This window comes from Schistocerca gregaria, chromosome 7, assembly GCF_023897955.1.
Source record: "Schistocerca gregaria isolate iqSchGreg1 chromosome 7, iqSchGreg1.2, whole genome shotgun sequence".
NCBI classification, from domain to species: Eukaryota; Metazoa; Arthropoda; class Insecta; order Orthoptera; family Acrididae; genus Schistocerca; species Schistocerca gregaria.
The window spans coordinates 568,129,849-568,146,827 of record NC_064926.1 but is presented as its reverse complement, the minus strand read 5'-3'; positions in this window follow the sequence as shown (position 1 = coordinate 568,146,827).

The window sequence follows — 16,979 nt, the reverse complement described above, 5'->3', positions numbered from 1 at the left end:
TCTAGGGACGAATGACATCTGCAGTTTGGTCTCTTAGGAAATCACACACGTTGAACACCTTTTTTAAAAACATTTATACACTACTAGTCATTAAAATTGCCACACTAAGAAGAAATGCAGATGATAAACAGGTATTCATTGGACATATATATTATACTAGAACTGACACGTGATTACATTTAAACGCAATTTGGGTGCATAGATCCTGAGAAATCACTACCCAGAACAACCTCCTCTGGCCGTAATAACGACCTTGATACGCCTGGGCATTGAGTCAAACAGAGCTTCGATGGCATATACAGGTACAGCTGCGCATGCAGCTTCAACACGGTACCACACTTCATCAAGAGTAGTGACTGGCGTATTGTGACGAGCCAGTTGCTAGGCCACCATTGACCAGACGTTTTCAGTTGGTGAGACATCTGGGGAATGTGCTGGTCAGGGCAGCAGTCGAACATTTTCTGTATCCAGAAAGACCTGTACAGGACCTGCAACATGCGGTCGTGCATTATCCTGCTGAAATGTAGGCTTTCGCAGGGATCGAATGAAGGGTAGAGCTACGGGTCGTAACAAATCTGAAATGTAACGCCCACTGTACAAAGGGCCGTCAATGCGAGCAGGAGGCGACCGAGACGTGTAACCGATGGCACCCCGTACCATTATGCCGGGTTATACGCCAGTATGGCGATGACGAATACACGCTTCCAACGTGCGGTCACCGCGATGTCGCCAAACACGGATGCGACCATCATGATGCTGAAAACGGAACCTGGATTCATCCGAAAAAATGACGTTTTGCCATTCGTGCACCCAGGTTCGTCGTTGAGTACACCATCGCAGGCGCTCCTGTCCATGATGCAGCGTCAAGGATAACCGCAGCCATGGTCTCCGAGCTGATAGTCCATGCTGCTGCAAACGTCGTCCAACTGTTCGTGCAGATGCTATTTGTCTTGCAAACGTCCCCATCTGTTGACTCAGGGATCGAGGCGTGGCTGCACGATCCGTTACAGCCCTGCGCCCGCCAATTCGTCGCTGAGCGCTGACCTACTGTGCTCCTTGGTGCAGCACGGCATCTGAGAGGCAGCACAGGGAAGAAGGTAGAGCGAAGTAGAACTCTTGCTAATAAGTGACATAACTAAATTACACTACTGGCCATTAAAATTGCTGCACTAAGAAGAAATGCAGATGATAAACGAATGTTAATTGGACAAATATATTATACTAGAACCGACATGTGATCACATTTTCACGCAATTTGGGTGCATTGATCCTGAGAAATCAGTACCCAGAACAAACACCTCTCGCCGTAATAAATGCCTTGATACGCCTCGGCATTGGGTCAAACAGAGCTTGGATGGCGTGTACAGGTACAGCTGCCCATGCAGCTTCAACACGATACCACAGGTCATCAAGAGTAGTGACTAGCCTATTGTGCCGAGCCAGTTGCTAGGCTACCATTGACCAGACGTTTTCAATTCGTGAGAGATCTGTAGAATGTGCTGGACAGGGCAGCAGTCGAACATTTTCTATATCCAGAAAGACCCGTACAGGCTCGCCGTGTGACACTCCAGTACGGCGATGACGGATACACGCTTCCAATGTGCGTTCACCACGATGTCGCCAAACACGAATGCGACCATCATGATGCTATAAACAGAACCTGGATACATCCGAAAAAATGACGTTTTGCCATTCGTGCACCCAGTAGCTGATAGTCCATGCTGCTGTAAGCCTCATCGAACTGTTCGTGCTGATGGTTGTTGTCTTGCTAACGTCCGCATCTGTTGACTCAGGGGTCGAGACGTGGCTGCATGATCCGTTACAGCCAAACGGATAAGATGCCTGTCATCTCGACTGCTAGTGATACGAGGCCGTTGGGATCCAGCACGGCGTTCCGTATTACCCTCCTGAACCCACCTATTCCATATTCTCCTAACAGTCTTTGGATCTCGACCAACACGAGCAGCAGTGTCGCGATAAGATAAACCGCAATCGCTATAGGCTACAATCCTACCTTTATCAAAGTCGGAAACGTGATGGTACGCATTTCTCCTCGATACACGAGGCATCACAACAACGTAGCACCAGGCAACGCCGGTCAACTGCTGTTTGTGAATAAAAAATTGGTTGGAAACTTTCCTCATGTCAGCACGTTGTAGGTGTCGCCACCGGTGCCAACTTTGTGTGAATGCTCTGAAAAGCTAATCATTTGCATATCGCAGCGTCTTCTTCCTGTCGACTAAATTTCGCGTCTGTAGCTCATGTTCGTGGTGTAGCAATTTTAATGGCCAATAGTGTACATGGATCAGTGCAGTGCAGTTAGTCCCGCTGGGCTACGCTACGTGGTAAAGATTGCATTTACTTATCTACAGTGTGTCAGTAAACCAGGTTCCCACTTGGTGTGGGTTATGAGCCGAAATGGATGTTATACAACGACTAGAAATGCATGCAGTAACTCTGATGGGAACCACCGGAGTTTTTAAACGTCAGGTGGTCACGCTAGTCGAAGATAAAAGAGAATTAAACCAGCATGGGGTATAAATGTAGAGAGAGGTAGAAACGTTACTGGCCGTGGCTTGGTCGCTGCAATCAGAGGGTGAGGATACCAAGACCGTTCTAAACTCCGATCAGCTGACCCTATGGCCGTTACTTTCATTAAGCCTTTTCTGGAAAATCATCCGAGGATGTACACTCATTCTGTGAGGGAAGCAGCTCGATTAGTGTATGGGTGCCATGGAACATATCTGTCTATGGCAAAATTGCACTGAAAGTGTGACGCTAAAACGTTGGCCACGTATCACGAAACACTTGGTAAAACACAGGCATCTGCCCAGATGGGAGAAGGGCATACCCAACGCTAATGAAAGCAACATAAAGCAGTGTTTCTCAGGGAAAATCTCATGAGATTAACAGATAAACGGAATGAATCAGCAGAGCCTTTTTCTGACAGAATTCGTGACCTCAGTTCTCAGAGTTACTGATTGATGGCCGGTGCTGAGGCGAGTGGAGTCCTCTTGCGAGAAACGGAGAATGTGGTGTTAGACTTATTTGTAAAGGATATTTCAGCGAATATGTCATGACAGGTGAGGATGGTAAATCGTAGAGATGTCGTCAGCTAATGAGATTACTACACATCTGGAGAAGATAGATACTGCGACTCAGAAACGGGTTGGCCAAGGTGTCTCCTCGTCGGAAGATGTGGACGAGTGTGCCACATGAAGAAGTAGTGTCACGAACCAAACCGCTTTGAATGTGATGTGGTTGGGCAAAAGATGTTCAACCGTGCACTTACTTTCAAATCTTTTCTTAAGAATTTACTTCATTTACTAGCGATTCATCAAGAACATTAACACGTTTCATCACAATATGTGAGCGTGGATGGGGTTGCCAGTGGGTAACTGATAAAAACAAATCAAATTTCTTTCAACAAATGGAAATTTCATTCCTAAAAGCCTTTCTTTAAACAGATTTAAAATTATAATCAGAAAGCACCCTCTAAATATCAAGTTACAATTTATTCAGAGGCATAAAGAACAATTTTTGACTGTATGAGCTTTCGGGCTGAGAACCTTGCCGCTCCCTTTTGACACGGCCGTAGTCACGACCGCTCACAACAACCTCTGAAAGACTACACTGGTGCAAATCTGCAACACAAGAATCACTTTAAACTAAAAATTTTAACAACTCACACTAGTGCATAAACTATGCACCCCATAGGAGGGATGGAAATGGTACAAAACACTAACATTAAAAGATTAACTTGCCACCGAAGGTGCAACTAGATTTTAAACAAAACTCTTACGGTGGAAGGGTGGCAACTTTATAGACTAAAATAACCATTTAAATTAAAATTCATGAAATGCAGTCTCACATAAAATATAGGTCAGCGAAACATGCTCTACATTACAAATATACCGCCTCTCAAGATGATAGGGAACATAAAAACGTATTTCAGGAATTCGGCCGTTACCCTTGAAGCAATAAATTCGTTAACACCGAATCCGACAAATCTGACAGAGGCAGCTATTAACGTACGGCAGACCCACAGACAGACAGACAGTAACTGCCTAAGAAATGCGGACGAGAGACAGACGAGCAAGCTGGGGACGATAGACTGACCAAGAAAACAAGTAAATGAAACAACGTCTCAGAAATCACTTAACTTCAAATAAGCTGCGATGTCTGGAGAATACCTGGCGCAGCACCCCCGAAACGCTCTCCCGAACAGTCTGCTGCCAGCCGCTTCAACGAACGCAGCAAGGCGCGCCGGTCTCCCGCCTCACGCCGTCGCAGCTCGCACCGGCCAGACTGATGTCGTGGGTTGACTCTTGTAGCTCTCGTGTCGGCCGCGAAGCCACTACCCCTCGCTATACGGCGCGGCCCACTGGACTCACGTGGCGACCTCACGTGCGCCGACGCTCAAGAGGGACAAGTCATCTTGTGTCTCAGTGCGCGACCGACCAACCGATCGATCCAACCGCTAATGGCCATTGCCTGAGCAAACTCCATCACACTGGCGTCCTAACACATACTAACACTCCGGACGACAGACAGACACTGACTGCGCCACACTGACCCGGGTGACCAACAGACCGACCCTTGCTGAGCTCATAGCGCCCCTTAAATGCACGTGAAGAGGCAACATTTCCTCTTTCCCACCAGAGGGGGACACCAAAGCTGCGACTGCCGCAGCGGCGCCCGCGCCAGAAACGGAGGGCGACTGCTTCGCACTACTCTCAAAACAGCAATTTTTACCAAGGCTCAGATGTGTGGCTGCAAAAGTATGAAGCTGAAAGAAGCGTATTTTAAACTTTTATGCGAGTGCCTTAACCGTCAGTGACCGTTCCCAATGAAATGATACGCTGCGAGAGCGTGTAGAGAGACGGACTACTGCTTGATTGGCAAAGTGAGTAATGTGAAATATCAAGTCTTGGAGGACACAGCTGCACATCTGTTGGTTGTTAGTAGAACAGAACTGTATGATTTCAGGGACGATATTTCGCGAGTGGGAAAATCAGAATATTGGAAAATGCATATAATGGTGCCATTGTTTAGATACCTATGAGATGATTTTGAAACGTCCCCTTAGAAAAATTATACAAAACTGTGCTTTAACTGACACACAATATTTTTAGCTCAACGCAATCTGACTTTCAATAATCCCCACAAAAGAATGGCCCTGACTAACATTATCCTATACCTTTCACATATCACTTACCTCACCAAAAATTTTGGTTACTCGAACTACTGCAATACAGCGAGCGCCACGACTGCCAGCTAAATAAAAGATTCAAACTACAGAAGTCACTAACTACTGATAGGCACAGTTAGCAAATGAAAGATTATAATAGAGAACAAACAATGTATTTACCTTAATAGTCATAATATATATACCAGTTCATGACATCCATTCTTAAAACAAATTTCAAAACTCCGCCATCTCTCTCCCCACGTCCACCACTGCTGGCGGCTCACCTCCAATTGCGCAACGCTACGCACTGTTAGCATCCAGCTGCCGCTGCCCAACACTACAATGGCAGACAACAATGCAAACCAGCCACAGACTGCACACAGCACAGCCACTGATTTTCAAACAGACCGCTACGTGGCGTTACCAATAAAAAAAACCTAAACAGCCTACTTACAATTTGATGTACATAAGGAGAGTGGTACGGAAGTATCAGCTCCAAAATCTTGTGAAAATCCGCAGTCTGATGTAGCTGTAGTGTCGAACGAACTAAAAAATTGTGGAATGTACTAAAAGAAATGAGTGCGTGAGTAGCAGTAGGGGTTATATTGACTTAGGTGCAGTAATTTCTACGTGTCTGGGTGACAATAGTTGTTGTTTTGAGTCCGTGGAGTCTGGGCCAGATGTACAGGGAAGTACAAGTGTCTCTCATTCCTGTGTCGTCCAGAGTGGAACTGCAGATGTTGATATTAAGATAGACAGTAAGGATAACGCACAAGAATCTATTGCTGATGTTATTTGCTTTGCGGATGTTGTGGATAACAGAACAGTGCAGATTCATTTCTTTCTGAAGCACATGGATTCACCACTTCTTCTAACAGGTAACGAAAGAGCCGAAAAGTCTGAATACTTTCAGAAATGTGTAAATTTCGTGATACTTGCAATGTTGTAGGTAGGATAAGAAACAGTGTCGTGTAATGGTTGTTAAACTCACAGCTTATTTCGGGAAGAAGTGGACAGCCGCAAGCGAGACAAAGTCGCAAAGGTCTATTATCATGAATGTAGAACGACTTAAACTGCGTACAGCACCACTAAGATTTAATGCACACATTTAAGCGCTGAAGAACAGGACTAAGCTAGTTTTGAAAATGGAAGGTATAAGGAAACATGGCTTGCAAGACATAGTCAGCCTGTGGGGATAAGCGACGTAATTACGAGATACCGGCCACTTTTATGTGTGTAGTAGTACTGCAAATATTTTATGTGTGGGCGTTGTTTTAGGAACGGGTGTTTTGACCAAACACAGGGGAATATTTTGTCCCAGATGATGCACCGAAACAACGGAGTAAAAATCATCACCTGAGAGGCAAAGAAAGATATCGTAGGGCATGAATACTATGGAGCAAAAAGACAGTGGAATCCTAACAGATGGAAGGCTTTGCGGCATAGCCAGGACAACATTTCGCCTTCCAGTCACCTTAAGAGTAAGACAATGATCGAGTTAACAGGTCCCCTAAATTCCGATATCGTTCTCTCATTAGGCCAAGTACTACCGTCACAAAAGGGGCCGATTTCAGCAGAACAGATGTTGCAAAACATCCAACAGCACAGCAAGACACAGCGTTCAGTCACGGTATTGACTTCTCTAGTTACTCTCTTTTTTCTTCCCATCATTCGTTCCCCATTTTGGAATGTTTGTTCCTGTGATTTTAATTATCTTTATGTATTAACTTCGAATTGATTTCTTCCGTTTTATGATTCTATATTTTTGTTCATATTGTTCCGTCCATTATTTCCATTTATCATTTTTCTCGCATTTCATTGTATTTATAATCCCTCTTTTCATTTAAATCATCCATTACTTTGTCCATAATCTGACAAAGATTTACATTTTGCTCGAATCTCGCTTTATTTATAATCTCTTCTTTCATTCAAATCGTCGTCTGCGTTACTTTGTCCACAATTTAATAAAGATTTACTTTATGAATATCTATATGAGGGTTACCATGTAAGAAAATGTACACCTTGCAACAAAAAATACATTTCTAATGCAACTGTACAGTATATATCGATAGATTTTCTTTAGTTCTCTGTTTGTAAGTGATATTTCAGCAGTTTCAAATGTTTAAATATTGTGATAGATAAATAAAAAAGTAAAGATTTCTTGAAATTACTGCAACCAGCCCCCTTTTCTTTAGTTCTTCGAGTTTTTTTATTATTCCATTATCGTTTTCGAACCGCTTAGCGAATCATCATCGGATGGTACATATTTATTAATTGTCTTCAGCAGTGTGGGAGTCGTGTAGCTGTGACAAGACGTATAAATGAAACATGCAAGCACTGAGTGTGGAGAGAATTATTCACGTTAGGAGACAGATTTTGTTTCTTTGCTTGCAGTGATCAGTATCCATTGGTTGTATGTTGATGTACACAACATTCTGGAAAACATAATGAATGTTCCAGACGATTTACAAAACCAAAGAGTATAGTTAAAGTTATGTCAAAGAACTTGTGTTAGAGAAGAGAGTATCTTTCTTTAGATCCGGTAATACACAATGCAAAGAGTACGTATATATCTGTTTCTCTGCTGTAAAATAACATGTAGTAACATAGCAAAATGGACGTGCTATTTTTAAACTCTATTAAACAATGAGATTGATACGTGATACAACAATAATTTTAGCACTGCAATTTCGACTGATGTTTCATTTGTCTTTTGTTTAACTAACATTGATCAACACTTATGAAATTAACAAACATCACAGCATTGTCTTTTTTAAATAGTGAACTGTTAAGCTGGATGGTATGTGGGTTCACATACACCGAAGATTCCAGTTCGTAAACGAATGATAAGAAGAAAAGTTAGAGCAGTTGAAAAAGTTAATACAGTGATTAGAAAGTGTGACAAAGACACAGAAATAAAAAAATTATGTACAAATTTACATTTAACCCGAATTTATTCGCTAAAAATAATGACCAAAGTCATTTCGATAAAAGTTAAATGATTTCAAAGCTTCTAACAAGATTCAAACCTACAACGTTTTGCATGTGAAGCCTGCACCTCTACCGTTACGCTGCACAAACAGTCTGTTAACTGCTCTCCTTACAAAGTTATAGAGTATCATGTGAAATTTCGTAAATTTTTCGTTGATTACTCACAAACTATAGCCCACTAGAGCGAATGGCTGCGGGGTGTAATACCTGGGATCTTAACCCACCTCAGCCCCATGCTGAGGACCTGTCCTTGTTGGATAACGGTGCAGACACAACACTTCTGTGTAACGAGACTACATGAAGTGACCCCAACTAAGGATGCCACAAGAACGCCTTTCAGGCTACAAACTTTGATTAAAGGAACGCTCTGGAGCCCTGAAGTTAAACATTAGACCAGCCAAGTGCTCCGACAGGCTCTTATAACTGTGGGACGCACTGGTGAAGACAGCGAAGTGTCTACAGACGCCAAGTCCACCGTTCTACTGGCTGTGGCGGGAACGTAGACTCTGTGAGCTGCACTCCTCCTGGTCACAACAGAGACTGAGGGAAGATGAGGGGCGGGACCATCTTCAGTGAATGAATAACTGATCTGTCCGTCTGCGAGCTGTTCCACTTGGGAGCAAGGTGCATGTGTCATCACCATTGGGACAGCAGAAGTACCGCCTTACTGGCTGTGTCCTTGGAGCACCTACTGATTTCCCGCTGTGGGGTCTTGCACCTCACGCCATCTCGATAACCTCCAATTGGAGTATGCAGATTTCTAGGGCCGAACCTAAACGCAGCTCCACTCATTGGGAGCGCTGAGGCCTCGACAGATGACCACAGCCACGACGAGCTGTGGCTACCCTAACGTGACCACGCCACATGAGAGCACGAAACAGCGAGGCTGGAAGTGCGTAAGCATCCTTCTCTGCTCTGCATCACGCTCACCTTTCGTCAAATAGTTCTGAATGGCCCCTAGGTAGCTAGTTAGTTAGTTTCATGACCCATGTATCATTCTGCACGATAAATCGTAATGATGTGAAATGAATAATTTTACGTTCACATCGCTATTTAGTTTCTACATATTGTTACATTCTTAACATTTATCCGTTATTTTTTCTTTACAACAAAAAAGATGCGCAGATGTGAGTTAGTAATTCCAACCGATCACCTTTTATACATTACAATAATAGAAATTATTGTACGGAATAGAAGGAATTGTTAATGAGAAATTTTCTCACTTTGTTTTCATATTTTACTTTTCTGTCTACGAGACATTTTATATCACTGAGTAAGTGATCGATTTTTTTAATTTTTTTTGGCAGCACTGTACACCTTTTTTGTTCCAAAGGTATCCTTGATGTGGAGTAATGAATGTCAGTCTTCCTTATGGTAATATAATTATGTACACCTTAGATCCTTTTGAACTGTAGTGGATTATTTAGAACAAAGTTCACGAGGAAATAAATGCACTGTGAAGAAGTGTTCAGAATGGCCAATTCCTTAGACAGACATCTACAAGATGATCGTGGGTGAGCACCATGTACTATCGTTAATCACGATTTTGAACAACTAAGCCTTTTTTTTAAAGGTGAGCTACCCTAGAATACTATTCCATAAGACATTATTGAATGAAAATGTGCAAAATATTTCATATTACTTCTTTAACCCTCCACTGAATTTGCAATAATTCTAAATCCGTATGTGGCTCAACGAAGATATTTTATGAGCTCCAAACATGCTTTTCCCAATTTAAATTTTCCTTCATTTGGACACCTAAGAATGTTAGAGTTACCACCCTATTTATTATTTCCTCATCACGTGTAACACTTATCACTGGTACCCCTAGATGTGCAGAATTGAATACGTTGTGCTTTTTTCAAAATGAGGGCGTGACCATCTGCATGAAATAAGCAAATATTATTTTTAAGAACTCTTACCACTTCTGCTGTTTCTGTATGTACACTTGCACTGATTACAATGCTAGTGTCATCTACAAAAAGCACTAATTATGCCCGTTGTACATTAGACAGAAGATGGTTTATATATATGAGGAACAACACCAGACCTAAGCTTGAGCTTTGGGGAATCCTGTATGTGGTTTCCCCCAGTCAAAATTGTATCCTCGAATTAATTTGTTGTATTCCAAAGTACAACTTTCTGCAGTCGTTTGGTTAGATAACGACATTATCTATTGCTCGGCTGTGCCACAGCCGCACAAATCCTCAGCACATCTAGGAGAATACTATAATTCTCACAGTCAAGTGCCTTAGACATGTCGCAGAAAATACCAAGTGGTGCTGGTATATTATTTAAGGACCGCAAATTTGGTCAGTGAAAATGTAAATGGTATTCTCAGTACCAACCCTTCTGAAACTCAAACTGTGATTTGCTGTGATATTATTGCTGCTAAGGTGAGGTACTGTTAAAGAATATACCATCTCCTCCGAAATTTTGGAAAATGTGAAACAGGTCGGTAGTTATTGACATCTCTCTTATCATCTTACTTAAAAAGAGGGGTTAAATAACGACATATTTCTGTATCTCTGGAAAAATGCCTTGAGTGGCTGATACATTACATATTTCAGGTAAGACAGGGGTTATTATATGGGATCATATCTTTAGAACACTATTGGAAACACCGTCACATCAGATGAGTTATTATATTTGAGAGAATGTATAATTTACTTAATTTCAGAAGGAGATGTTGGTGATACTTTCGTATGATCGAATATTATGAGAGTTACTTTTTCAAAATACTGCTGTGATTTTGCTGTTCACCTGTTTGTCCCTATGCTTTTTACCATATTCAAGAAATTATTACGAAATACATTTGCTAACTACAATCCATCGTTTACAGCCGTTTCATTCAGTTCAGTACTGATGTTATTCTGTTCTGTGGCTGATTGTCCTGTCTCTCGTTTCACTTCATTTCATGTAGCCCTACATCTATTGTTGAATTACGGATTTGTAGCATTATCTACATATTTCTTGACGTTTCTTGATATTTTTAGTAACCTTCCTTCGTAATTTTGGGTAGTTTTTGTAGTGTGCAACTATTGCAGGACCTCCACTTTTTCTTGTCAAAACATTGATTTGCCTTTTTCTTTCACGAGAAATTTTACACACTTTAAACCCTCTAGTGATCCATGGTTATACATGGGTGTTTAATGTTTTTTTTCTGATTAGCTTATGCAGAAAGTCATTTTCAAATAATGATATGAATTTATCATGTAATAGATGAAATTTTATCTTAGCATTTGGTTCATCATAAATTTCATTCAAGATCTTCTTTTGCAAACTATTCTAAAAGGAACTGTGCTGGAGTTATTAATTATCTTAGCTGATTTCCACTGAGGAGTATCAATACTGTAAGGCAATATCGTATTTATCCTAACTGTACTTCATGATCGGAAAGACTATTTGTTTCTGGGTAAACAGTTTTTTTCCATCTATGAGCTTCACCAAAGAAAACATTATAAATTATGGTCCTACGGCCTTCATGCTGGAACGTTAATTAACGAGATCAAATTGTAGGATCCAAATAAGATTTCAGAGCATTTCTGTTATCAGAATCCTTTAGAAAATCTACACTGAAGCCACCACAGACTATTGACTGCTTGCAGCTATCCGATAGATGGCACAGTAAGGAATCTATATTTCTCATAAACAGTTCAAAATTTCCCAGTGGGGATCTATAAACGGTTACAGTTAAAAGTGAAGGGTTTTCCAGTGTTAATTCACGAGCATGGTCTTATGTGTGCCAGTCACTATAAAATTTAATTGTGTCAAAGTTTTTGAACTTGTGTCCTGTCTTAATATAAATAACAACTCCTCCTTTTCCCATATCACTTCTGCATGAGTAAGCTTCTAGAGTGTAATATGTAACTTATCTAACCATGTGATTATGTGACGCTACGATAGGCACAGGATGCCTGCTTTTTCAGAGCGCTCAAAATTTTCCAAACAAACAGGAAGTTCTTCTACGTTCTAACTCAGCCCTCCACTATTTTTATGAAATAAGCTAACCCTCCTTTTCTGTGCATTCTTAAGCATTATGTTCTAATAATTTTTTTATTTTTTTTATTTTTCGTCATCGGTTTACTGACTTGTTTGATGCGACCCGCCACGAATTCCTTTCCAGTGCTAACCTCTTCATCTCAGAGTAGCACTTGCAACCTACGTCCTCAATTATTTGCTTGACGTATTCCAATCTCTGTTTTCCTCTACAGTTTTTGCCCTCTACAGTTCCCTCTAGTACCATGGAAGTCATTCCCTTATGTCTTAGCAGATGTCCTATCATCCTGTCCCTCCTCCTTATGTGTTTTCCACATATTCCTTTCCTCTCCGATTCTGCGTAGAACCTCCTCATTCCTTACGTTATCAGTCCACCTAATTTTCAACATTCGTCTATTGCACCACATCTCAAATGCTTCGATTCTCTTCTGTTCCGGTTTTCCCACAGTCCATGTTTCACTACCATACAATGCTGTACTCCAGACGTACAAATTAAGGCCGGTATTTGATATTAGTAGACTTCTCTTGGCCAGAAATGTCTTTTTTGCCATAGCGAGTCTGCTTTTGATGTCTTCCTTGCTCCGTCCGTCATTGGTTATTTTACTGCCTAGGTAGCAGAATTCCTTAACTTCATTGACTTCGTGACCATCAATCTTGATGTTAAGGTTCTCGCTGTTCTCATTTCTAGTACTTCTCATTACCTTCGTCTTTCTCCGATTTACTCTCAAACCATACTGTGTACTCATTAGACTGTTCATTCCGTTCAGCAGATCATTTAATTCTTCTTCACTTTCACTCAGGACAGTAATGTCATCAGCGAATCGTATCATTGATATCCTTTCACCTTGTATTTTAATTCCACTCCTGAACTGTTCTTTTATTTCCATCATTGCTTCCTCGATGTACAGATTGAAGAGTAGGGGCGAAAGGCTACAGCCTTGTCTTACTCCCTTCTTAATACGAGCACTTCGTTCTTGATGGTCCACTCTTATTATTTCCTCTTGGTTGTTGTACATATTGTATATGACCCGTCTCTCCCTATACCTTACCCCTACTTTTTTCGGTATCTCGAACAGCTTGCACCATTTTATATTGTCGAACGCTTTTTCCAGGTCGACAAATCCTATGAACGTGTCTTGATTTTTCTTTAGCCTTGCATCCATTATTAGCCGTAACGTCAGAATTGACTCTCTCGTGCCTTTACTTTTCCCAAAGCCAACCTGATCGTCACCTAGCGCATTCTCAATTTTCTTTTCCATTCTTCTATATATTATTCTTGTAAGCAGCTTCGATGCATGAGCTGTTAAGCTGATTGTGCGATAATTCTCTCACTTGTCAGCTCTTGCCGTCTTTGGAATTGTGTGGATGATGCCAGACTCATATATTCTACATACCAACGTGAATAGTCATTTTGTTGCCACTTCCCCTAATGATTTTAGAAATTCTGATGGAATGTTATCTATCCCTTCTGCCTTATTTGACCGTAAGTCCTCCAAAGCTTTTTTAAATTCCGATTCTAATACTGGATCCCCTATCTTTTCTAAATTGACTCCTGTTTCTTCTTCTATCACATCAGACAAATCTTCACCCTCATAGAGGCTTTCAATGTATTCTTTCCACCTATCTGCTCTCTCCTCCGCATTTAACAGTGGAATTCCCGTTGCACTCTTAATGTTACCACCGTTGGTTTTAATGTCACCAAAGGTTGTTTTGACTTTCCTTTATGCTGAGTCTGTCCTTCCGACAATCATATCTTTTTCGATGTCTTCACATTTTTCCTGCAGCCATTTCGTCTTAGCTTCCCTGCGCATCCTATTTATTTCATTCCTCAGCGACCTGTATTTCTGTATTCCTGATTTTACCGGAACATGTTTGTACTTCCTCCTTTTATGAATCAACTGAAGTATTTCTTCTGTTACCCATGGTTTCTTCGCAGCTACCTTCTTTGTACCTATGTTTTCCTTCCCAACTTCTGTGATGGCCCTTTTTAGAGATGTACATTCCTCTTCAACTGTACTGCCTACTGCGCTATTCCTTATTGCTGTATCGATAGAGTTAGAGAACTTCCAACGCATCTCGTCATTCCTTAGAACTTCCGTATCTAACACATACACGACAGCAAAATTGCGGTCGTGCTGCACTCCAAAGGTTTGCGATCACGTTCAATTTGGATGCGAAACCCACAGCGTCGTTAGAGAAAGGATCGAACCTCCGGACGTGTTAGCACTGTTAAAGGCGGTAAGGACGTCGTCCTGTTGCTCATGGCACAGTGAACTGGCGGTTTCGACTGCGAAATGTATGGAATCGACGCCCCACGGAAATGAGTGATTCTATTCATGCTTTTATGCCACCCCCTGAGGCTTTTTCCTGCCTATTCTGAGCGGCTGTCTGAAATCTTTTTCTCGGTCACCCATAAAAAAACTACCCGATTTCATCACTGGCCATTGCGGTTCTGACCTCCATCGAAGAAGTGTCAAAGGAAGGGATGAAATGTGAATAAGAGGTGGCGTGACGACCACTTAATCGTATTACACGTTGCGAGCTAACATCCCAAAGATGGTCGGTCTCACATGCGGTTCCTCTTCTTCGAAATGTCTTGACTCAAATTCGTCTAGGGGTTGAACGGCACGTGTTGCATTGAACACTCTAAATTAGACACTTGTGACCCGCGATGCCACACAATGCGAAATTTTCTAAGTCGTTTCACTTCCTGGCTGCCTAAAGGCCGACCGCCCGCTTGCGCGTCTCAATCCGAACTGTACCCTGTGGTGTCTCCAGCCGAGCCGTCCGCTAACGTGTCTGCACCAGCACTGCCCGTCTGCCCGCCTGCCCGTTCCAGACCCCGTTTTCCCGCGCGCCGAACATCTACTGACTACGGCAGTTTCCTTTCCTCAGGCCGTCCATCTGATTGGTTACAGCTTATTCTACATTATTTTACATTTTAACATATTTAAATAATCAAAGCTTGACCACTTTTACTTTCTAAATAAAGTAACAATTTAAATTCTTTTGCATAAAGCCAATACAATTTCCTTCTTAATTTTGAATGTCACGGCCGGTAGCCATGCACCAATCTGCTTTCTGATAAATAACTGAAGAACAAAAGTGTATATTATTATGCACTAAACTTTACAACAAATATTCTATTACATAATGATTCAATAAGGTGTCATGCTGTCATCGTTCAATGTGTTTGGTGTGGAGGAAATGATGATCTGAGACTTAATTGAAAATACTGATAATTTTAATTTACTACATCTTTTAAACAAATGAAGTTACAGTGTTGATATTTACAATATTTGTCACTTTAATGATGCGCTTCTGTGTGAATGTCGATAGTTAAGATCGACCAAAGAGTTCAGAATTTAGCATCCATGTCTTTGTTACAGTACTTGTGAATTTCACTTTAACAGTAAATCCTAAACTATTATAGATATGATCAATATTAAAATTTTATTGGGATCTCCACGAAAATTTATGAAGTATGGTAGATTGAAATTACTGTGGCTTCATTCCCTGCATTACTACATGTTGTGTACATAGTTCCGCATAGTCGGCGCGTACACAACTTCCCCACCAGAGCGCGCCCCGCTAAGCACAGCAGCGCAGGCACAGCGCTCGTCCGTCTCCGCACTACGAGATGGCGCTGCCATAGAGATGTACCAAATTCTGCTTCCGCCGATCCGCGTATTAATATGTAACGCAGCCAATGAGATTGCTGCTAACGTAGGACCTTTTCTCCTCGCAGATCACACTCGCGCAGTGATAACCTGAACGCGCGAGGTATTATAACAAGTGCACAGACCTCCAAATAGTCAGTCTGAATTTGTCTGCACCAGTCCATACCAGTCTGCATTAGTCTGCATTAGTCTGTACCTGTCTATAGTCAAGTTTCAGTATGTTCCTAATAAGATTACCATATTCTTGTACATAGCCATGAAGAGAAATGAATAGACACTTTTTCAAGTGTCAATTGTAAATAGCATCCAGAATCAAAATAAGTAAGGTTTACGATTGTTATTATTTTAATAAATGTGTGTGAAAATTATTCAAGATCTGTTTAAAGTTGGTCATCGTCAATCTGCTACTCTAAGCGTGCAAGTGGCATTTCTATCGTCTGACCTAACGGCAGAAGATAAACTCGCCACAGTAAGACCACGAGACATATTGCTGACACTCGCCTGCCTCGTTAGAGTGAGAAGTCAAATAATCTCATGGTGTGTGTGTACCGAAGGTCTTACAGTACGCACACCACACTACAGAATTAAATAGTTTCCATAAATGTTTTCCCTTTATGGCCGATCTTAGGTCCGCCATATCTAACACTGCTACATCTCCTTGCCCACAAACGGGTTCTACTGGGTTTCCCTATGAAGTAGATTCTCGTCTGTCGCACTCGCACACTACAGCACTTAGGTTGGTTCAAATGGCTCTGAGCACTATGGGACTTAACATCTGTGGTCATCAGTCCCCTAGAACTTGGAACTACTTAAACCTAACTAACCTAAGGACATCACACACATCCATGCCCGAGGCAGGATTCGAACCTGCGACCGTAGCAGTCGCGCGGTTCCGGACTGCGCGCCTAGAACCGCGAGACCACCGCGGCCGGCAGCACTTAGGTCTCAATAGACAATAGACGTCTGTGAGTTTCCCCATCTCGTGTTGGATCTGCGCTCTTTGTGGCCCATGGTTCTAAACGACAGTGCTCGTTTCACAATACCTGAAGGCTGACTCTTCCGGCCATATACTTAAACGAGTGCGAAATGCTCGTTAACTCACAACGTCCACGGTGGAG